Source organism: Drosophila bipectinata, unplaced genomic scaffold (genome assembly GCF_030179905.1).
Source record: "Drosophila bipectinata strain 14024-0381.07 unplaced genomic scaffold, DbipHiC1v2 scaffold_141, whole genome shotgun sequence".
In the NCBI taxonomy this organism is placed as follows: Eukaryota; Metazoa; Arthropoda; class Insecta; order Diptera; family Drosophilidae; genus Drosophila; species Drosophila bipectinata.
The window spans coordinates 7,501-17,500 of record NW_027222779.1 but is presented as its reverse complement, the minus strand read 5'-3'; the positions used below and the strand labels follow the sequence as shown (position 1 = coordinate 17,500).

The 10,000-nt window shown below is 31.9% G+C and overlaps 1 non-coding gene across 1 annotated transcript in view; it reads right to left on the bottom strand.

Moving 5' to 3' along the window:
• Positions 1-6,166: 6,166 nt before the first annotated feature.
• The window catches only part of LOC138926984 (large subunit ribosomal RNA), a 3,950-nt gene continuing 116 nt past the window's right edge, over positions 6,167-10,000 (bottom strand). Inside the window, exon 1 of the ribosomal RNA XR_011443635.1 lies at positions 6,167-10,000. This exon is cut by the window's right edge and continues 116 nt beyond it. This is a non-coding gene — a ribosomal RNA (large subunit ribosomal RNA).

Genomic DNA, 10,000 nt, shown 5'->3' with positions numbered 1-10,000 from the left:
ATTTTTAATATATTTTTAATATTTCCATATTTAATATAATATAATTAAATTATTATATTATATATTATATGGTAGGCTATCACCATCACCTACCATATATTTCATATACATATAAATATTTTCATATCCATATATATTTTTTTATATTCATATATTTTCATATATGTTATATGCATATGTATTCATAACCATATGCTTATATATTAATACTGGCGGTCTTCTGTTTAATATAATATTATTTTAATATTATATTGGTAGGCCGAACACCACCTACCCTATATACCTTTTTGAACACGGTTTCGTCAATCCGGTCATTTATTGTATGGGAAGTATGACTTTCCCACACATATTTGGATATCCATACGATTGCATATCCATATGAAAATATTTTTAATATTTTTAATATATTTTTAATATTTCCATATTTAATATAATATAATTAAATTATTATATTATATATTATATGGTAGGCTATCACCATCACCTACCATATATTTCATATACATATAAATATTTTCATATCCATATATATTTTTTTATATTCATATATTTTCATATATGTTATATGCATATGTATTCATAACCATATGCTCATATATTAATACTGGCGGTCTTCTGTTTAATATAATATTATTTTAATATTATATTGGTAGGCCGAACACCACCTACCCTATATACCTTTTTGAACACGGTTTCGTCAATCCGGTCATTTATTGTATGGGAAGTATGACTTTCCCACACATATTTGGATATCCATACGATTGCATATCCATATGAAAATATTTTTAATATTTTTAATATATTTTTAATATTTCCATATTTAATATAATATAATTAAATTATTATATTATATATTATATGGTAGGCTATCCTCATCACCTACCATATATTTCATATACATATAAATATTTTCATATCCATATATATTTTTTTATATTCATATATTTTCATATATGTTATATGCATATGTATTCATAACCATATGCTCATATATTAATACTGGCGGTCTTCTGTTTAATATAATATTATTTTAATATTATATTGGCAGGCTGAACACCACCTACCCTATATACCTTTTTGAACACGGTTTCGTCAATCCGGTCATTTATTGTATGGGAAGTATGACTTTCCCACACATATTTGGATATCCATACGATTGCATATCCATATGAAAATATTTTTAATATTTTTAATATATTTTTAATATTTCCATATTTAATATAATATAATTAAATTATTATATTATATATTATATGGTAGGCTAACATCATCACCTACCATATATTCCATATACATATAAATATTTTCATATTCATATATATTTTTTTTTATATATTCATATATTTTCATATATGTTATATGCATATGTATTCATAACCATATGCTTATATATTAATACTGGCGATCTTCTGTTTAATATAATATTATTTTAATATTATATTGGCAGGCTGAACACCACCTACCCTATATACCTTTTTGAACACGGTTTCGTCAATCCGGTCATTTATTGTATGGGAAGTATGACTTTCCCACACATATTTGGATATCCATACGATTGCATATCCATATGAAAATATTTTTAATATTTTTAATATATTTTTAATATTTCCATATTTAATATAATATAATTAAATTATTATATTATATATTATATGGTAGGCTAACATCATCACCTACCATATATTCCATATACATATAAATATTTTCATATTCATATATATTTTTTTTTATATATTCATATATTTTCATATATGTTATATGCATATGTATTCATAACCATATGCTTATATATTAATACTGGCGATCTTCTGTTTAATATAATATTATTTTAATATTATATTGGCAGGCTGAACACCACCTACCCTATATACCTTTTTGAACACGGTTTCGTCAATCCGGTCATTTATTGTATGGGAAGTATGACTTTCCCACACATATTTGGATATCCATACGATTGCATATCCATATGAAAATATTTTTAATATTTTTAATATATTTTTAATATTTCCATATTTAATATAATATAATTAAATTATTATATTATATATTATATGGTAGGCTATCACCATCACCTACCATATATTTCATATACATATAAATATTTTCATATCCATATATATTTTTTTATATTCATATATTTTCATATATGTTATATGCATATGTATTCATAACCATATGCTTATATATTAATACTGGCGGTCTTCTGTTTAATATAATATTATTTTAATATTATATTGGTAGGCCGAACACCACCTACCCTATATACCTTTTTGAACACGGTTTCGTCAATCCGGTCATTTATTGTATGGGAAGTATGACTTTCCCACACATATTTGGATATCCATACGATTGCATATCCATATGAAAATATTTTTAATATTTTTAATATATTTTTAATATTTCCATATTTAATATAATATAATTAAATTATTATATTATATATTATATGGTAGGCTATCACCATCACCTACCATATATTTCATATACATATAAATATTTTCATATCCATATATATTTTTTTATATTCATATATTTTCATATATGTTATATGCATATGTATTCATAACCATATGCTCATATATTAATACTGGCGGTCTTCTGTTTAATATAATATTATTTTAATATTATATTGGTAGGCCGAACACCACCTACCCTATATACCTTTTTGAACACGGTTTCGTCAATCCGGTCATTTATTGTATGGGAAGTATGACTTTCCCACACATATTTGGATATCCATACGATTGCATATCCATATGAAAATATTTTTAATATTTTTAATATATTTTTAATATTTCCATATTTAATATAATATAATTAAATTATTATATTATATATTATATGGTAGGCTATCCTCATCACCTACCATATATTTCATATACATATAAATATTTTCATATCCATATATATTTTTTTATATTCATATATTTTCATATATGTTATATGCATATGTATTCATAACCATATGCTCATATATTAATACTGGCGGTCTTCTGTTTAATATAATATTATTTTAATATTATATTGGCAGGCTGAACACCACCTACCCTATATACCTTTTTGAACACGGTTTCGTCAATCCGGTCATTTATTGTATGGGAAGTATGACTTTCCCACACATATTTGGATATCCATACGATTGCATATCCATATGAAAATATTTTTAATATTTTTAATATATTTTTAATATTTCCATATTTAATATAATATAATTAAATTATTATATTATATATTATATGGTAGGCTAACATCATCACCTACCATATATTCCATATACATATAAATATTTTCATATTCATATATATTTTTTTTTATATATTCATATATTTTCATATATGTTATATGCATATGTATTCATAACCATATGCTTATATATTAATACTGGCGATCTTCTGTTTAATATAATATTATTTTAATATTATATTGGTAGGCCGAACACCACCTACCCTATATACCTTTTTGAACACGGTTTCGTCAATCCGGTCATTTATCGTATAGGAAGTACGACTTTCCCACACATATTTGGATATCCATACGATTGCATATCCATATGAAAATATTTTTAATATTTTTAATATTCGTGAGTTTTTAAATAGGGACAGAAGGAATCTCTTGAATTGAATCATGCGCGTCACTAATAAGATGACGAGGCATTTGGCTACCTATGCGAAAGTAATTCAACTCCCGCCGTCTTAAGGTTTAAGACTTATAACAATATATGTTTAATATTTTTAATATCCGTGAGGTTTTAAATAGGGACAGAAGGAATCTCTTGAATTGAATCATGCGCGTCACTAATAAGATGACGAGGCATTTGGCTACCTATGCGAAAGTAATTCAACTCCCGCCGTCTTAAGGTTTAAGACTTATAACAATATATGTTTAATATTTTTAATATCCGTGAGGTTTTAAATAGGGACAGAAGGAATCTCTTGAATTGAATCATGCGCGTCACTAATAAGATGACGAGGCATTTGGCTACCTATGCGAAAGTAATTCAACTCCCGCCGTCTTAAGGTTTAAGACTTATAACAATATATGTTTAATATTTTTAATATCCGTGAGGTTTTAAATAGGGACAGAAGGAATCTCTTGAATTGAATCATGCGCGTCACTAATAAGATGACGAGGCATTTGGCTACCTATGCGAAAGTAATTCAACTCCCGCCGTCTTAAGGTTTAAGACTTATAACAATATATGTTTAATATTTTTAATATCCGTGAGGTTTTAAATAGGGACAGAAGGAATCTCTTGAATTGAATCATGCGCGTCACTAATAAGATGACAAGGCATTTGGCTACCTATGCGAAAGTAATTCAACTCCCGCCGTCTTAAGGTTTAAGACTTATAACAATATATGTTTAATATTTTTAATATCCGTGAGGTTTTAAATAGGGACAGAAGGAATCTCTTGAATTGAATCATGCGCGTCACTAATAAGATGACGAGGCATTTGGCTACCTATGCGAAAGTAATTCAACTCCCGCCGTCTTAAGGTTTAAGACTTATAACAATATATGTTTAATATTTTTAATATCCGTGAGGTTTTAAATAGGGACAGAAGGAATCTCTTGAATTGAATCATGCGCGTCACTAATAAGATGACGAGGCATTTGGCTACCTATGCGAAAGTAATTCAACTCCCGCCGTCTTAAGGTTTAAGACTTATAACAATATATGTTTAATATTTTTAATATCCGTGAGGTTTTAAATAGGGACAGAAGGAATCTCTTGAATTGAATCATGCGCGTCACTAATAAGATGACAAGGCATTTGGCTACCTATGCGAAAGTAATTCAACTCCCGCCGTCTTAAAGTTTAAGACTTATAACAATATAAATGAAAAATATTATTTTCATTTTTCACGTCACTAATAAGATGACGAGGCATTTGGCTACCTAAACGAAAGTAATTCATCTTCCGCCGTTATAAGGTTTAAGACTTATAACAATATAAATGAAAAATATTATTTTCATTTTTCACGTCACTAATAAGATGACGAGGCATTTGGCTACCTATGCGAAAGTAATTCAACTCCCGCCGTCTTAAAGTTTAAGACTTATAACAATATAAATGAAAAATATTATTTTCATTTTTCACGTCACTATTAAGATGACGAGGCATTTGGCTACCTAAACGAAAGTAATTCATCTTCCGCCGTTATAAGGTTTAAGACTTATAACAATATAAATGAAAAATATTATTTTCATTTTTCACGTCACTAATAAGATGACGAGGCATTTGGCTACCTATGCGAAAGTAATTCAACTCCCGCCGTCTTAAAGTTTAAGACTTATAACAATATAAATGAAAAATATTATTTTCATTTTTCACGTCACTAATAAGATGACGAGGCATTTGGCTACCTATGCGAAAGTAATTCAACTCCCGCCGTCTTAAGGTTTAAGACTTATAACAATATATGTTTAATATTTTTAATATCCGTGAGGTTTTAAATAGGGACAGAAGGAATCTCTTGAATTGAATCATGCGCGTCACTAATAAGATGACGAGGCATTTGGCTACCTATGCGAAAGTAATTCAACTCCCGCCGTCTTAAGGTTTAAGACTTATAACAATATATGTTTAATATTTTTAATATCCGTGAGGTTTTAAATAGGGACAGAAGGAATCTCTTGAATTGAATCATGCGCGTCACTAATAAGATGACGAGGCATTTGGCTACCTATGCGAAAGTAATTCAACTCCCGCCGTCTTAAAGTTTAAGACTTATAACAATATAAATGAAAAATATTATTTTCATTTTTCACGTCACTAATAAGATGACGAGGCATTTGGCTACCTAAAAGAAAGTAATTCATCTTCCGCCGTTATAAGGTTTAAGACTTATAACAATATAAATGAAAAATATTATTTTCATTTTTCACGTCACTAATAAGATGACGAGGCATTTGGCTACCTAAACGAAAGTAATTCAACTCCCGCCGTCTTAAGGTTTAAGACTTATAACAATATAAATGAAAAATATTATTTTCATTTTTCACGTCACTAATAAGATGACGAAACAGTTAGTAGGCCACAATTAGTAGGGAAACGTGGACAACCCGTGATAAATCCTTATATGCTTTCTTAGATATAGCATATAAAGATTTTTTATACTAAATATACATATTTACACATGCATATTTACATTTTTTTTATATTTCGAATCATCAAGCAAAGGATAAGCTTCAGTGGATCGCAGTATGGCAGCTGCTCAACCACTTACAACACCTTGCCCGTTACAAAAGTCGTTTACAATTGATTCTAGGCTTTGTCATTGTATTAAATAATGTTTTCATATGTAACTAGCATGGCATCAGGTGATCAAAGATCCTCCCAATTTACTATGTTACAAATTACATTGGCATCACATCCATTGTCGTTTAAAATATAAATAATAAACTTTAAATGGTTTAGAAGCCATACAATGCAAATTGCCCCTTATTTATCATTGCAGTCCAGCACGGATACGACCTTAGAGGCGTTCAGGCATAATCCAACGGACGTAGCGTCATACCACTGTTCGCTCGAACAAGTATTGTGCCATTGGTCCGTACCTGCGGTTCCTCTCGTACTACGCAGGAATGCTGTCGCAACAACGTTTTGTCATTAGTAGGGTAAAACTAACCTGTCTCACGACGGTCTAAACCCAGCTCACGTTCCCTTGCATGGGTGAACAATCCAACGCTTGGTGAATTTTGCTTCACAATGATAGGAAGAGCCGACATCGAAGGATCAAAAAGCGACGTCGCTATGAACGCTTGGCCGCCACAAGCCAGTTATCCCTATGGTAACTTTTCTGACACCTCTTGTTAAAAACTCTTTAAACCAAAAGGATCGATAGGCCGAGCTTTTGCTGTCCCTGTGTGTACTGAACACCGAGATCAAGTCAGCATTTGCCCTTTTGCTCTATGTGTGGTTTCTGTCCGCACTGAGCTGGCCTTGGGACACCTCCGTTATTATTTGAGAGATGTACCGCCCCAGTCAAACTCCCTACCTGGCAATGTCCTTGAATTGGATCATACCTGAGTAATTGGAGTTATACCAAATTTTCAAATCGATAATACATGAATGCATCTCTCATTAAAGAATTTGTTTGCGATTATATAACAAACTCGTGATACTTTGATCAAGAAGCTTGCATCAAAACCCAATACCATAAGATATAATAAATATATCCGTATAATGGCTAGGAAATGATACACGTTCCATTTAATCAAGTAAGTAAGGAAACAATAAGAGTAGTGGTATTTCATTGTCGATACCAAACCGAAGTCTAATATCTCCCACTTATTCTACACCTCTTATGTCTCCTTACACTGCCAGATTAGAGTCAAGCTCAAAAGGGTCTTCTTTCCCCGCTAATTATTCCAAGCCCGTTCCCTTGGCTGTGGTTTCGCTAGATAGTAGATAGGGACAGAAGGAATCTCGTTAATCCATTCATGCGCGTCACTAATTAGATGACGAGGCATTTGGCTACCTTAAGAGAGTCATAGTTACTCCCGCCGTTGACCCGCGCTTACTTGAATTTCTTCACTTTGACATTCAGAGCACTGGGCAGAAATCACATTGTGTCAACACCCGCTAGGGCCATCACAATGCTTTGTTTTAATTAGACAGTCGGATTCCCCAAGTCCGTGCCAGTTCTGAATTGATTGTTAATTGATAATCGTTATAATTAATAAGAACTAATTGGTTTGACCCAACTAGTATTCTTAAAAATTTTAGCAAGAAAGTTCCACAATTGGATACGTAACTAAACTATCCGGGGAACAAGTTACAACCATAAATGATTATAACTCTATTTACCCAGAACGAGCACATAAACCATATTATTGTTTCCCAATCAAGCCCGACTATCTCAATCTTCAGAGCCAATCCTTATCCCGAAGTTACGGATCTAATTTGCCGACTTCCCTTACCTACATTATTCTATCGACTAGAGACTCTTCACCTTGGAGACCAGCTGCGGATATTGGTACGGCCTGTTGAGAAGTTTGCGTATCCCCACCATAAATTTTCAAGGTCCGAGGAGAAAATATCGACACAACAGTATATGTCATGCTCTTCTAGCCCATCTACCATATCTCTCTGCGAAAGACTTCCATGGTAGTACGACTATAAAACAGAAAAGAAAACTCTTCCGATATCTCTCGACGGCTTCTTTATGGTCGTTCCTGTTGCCAGGATGAGCACGAGGCCCATATTTAATAACAAACGGATACTCAACAGGTTACGGAATTGGAACCGTATTCCCTTTCGTTCAAAATTATTCAAGTATATAATTTTCACAATAATTGTAATATTTATTTTTACTTGAAAATTTTCGGCTTTCGCCTTGAACTTAGGACCGACTAACTCGTGATCAACCACTGTTCACACGAAACCCTTCTCCACTTCAGTCCTCCAAGGTCTCATTCGATTATTTGCTACTACCACCAAGATCTGTACCAATAGCAGCTCCATGCAGGCTTACGCCAAACACTTCTACGCATACCATTGTACCTTCCTACTCACTAAAGTTTCAAAATTTATATTACAAGTAATATAAATCATCTACTTTAGCGGTAATGTATAGGTATACAACTTAAGCGCCATCCATTTTAAGGGCTAGTTGCTTCGGCAGGTGAGTTGTTACACACTCCTTAGCGGATTTCGACTTCCATGATCACCGTCCTGCTGTTTTAAGCAACCAACGCCTTTCATGGTTTCTGCATGAGTTGTTAATTTGGGCACCGTAACATTACGTTTGGTTCATCCCACAGCGCCAGTTCTGCTTACCAAAAGTGGCCCACTGGGCACATTATATCATAACCTTAAACTTCATATCAAGAAAGTTAAGGTTCTTACCCATTTAAAGTTTGAGAATAGGTTAAGATCGTTTCGACCCTAAGGCCTCTAATCATTCGCTTTACCAGATAAGATTATTTTATATAACATTAAAATGCACCAGCTATCCTGAGGGAAACTTCGGAAGGAACCAGCTACTAGATGGTTCGATTGGTCTTTCGCCCCTATACTCAATTCTGACAATCGATTTGCACGTCAGAACTGTTTCGGTCTTCCATCAGGGTTTCCCCTGACTTCAACCTGATCAAGTATAGTTCACCATCTTTCGGGTCACAGCATATCTGCTCAAGGTACGTTCCAGTTAGAGGCATAAATAATATAAATATTATTATACATAACTATATAGAACGCCCCGGGATTGTGTTAATTAACTATAAAATAGTTAAAAAACTAATCCCATTAATAGTCAAGTTAATTACGCTATTAGGTTTATATCCCAATAACTTGCACATATGTTAGACTCCTTGGTCCGTGTTTCAAGACGGGTCCCGAAGGTATCCTGAATCTTTCGCATTGTTAATCATACAAGTGCATATAATAAACACAAAAATCAATGATAATTATGCCATTATATAATTCCGAAAAATTAACGCACTGTATTCTTATTAATCTATCAACACTTTATCAAATTAATGACATTTATCCTATGTTAAAATGCAAGCATAATAATTTGAATAAACTATAAGTCATATTTTATGATAAATTATATATGTTAATAGATTACAATGTCCTTATATGGAAAAAATGCACACTATTTCTATAATATTATTTAAATATTATAACTTTAATGATGAATTTTCCATAATGGATATTCAGGTTCATCGGGCTTAACCTCTAAGCAGTTTCACGTACTATTTAACTCTCTATTCAGAGTTCTTTTCAACTTTCCCTCACGGTACTTGTTTACTATCGGTCTCATGGTTATATTTAGTTTTAGATGGAGTTTACCACCCACTTAGTGCTGCACTATCAAGCAACACGACTCTTTGGAAACATCATCTAGTAATCATTAACGTTATACGGGCCTGGCACCCTCTATGGGTAAATGGCCTCATTTAAGAAGGACTTAAATCGTTAATTTCTCATACTAGAATATTGACGCTCCATACACTGCATCTCACATTTGCCATATAGACAAAGTGACTT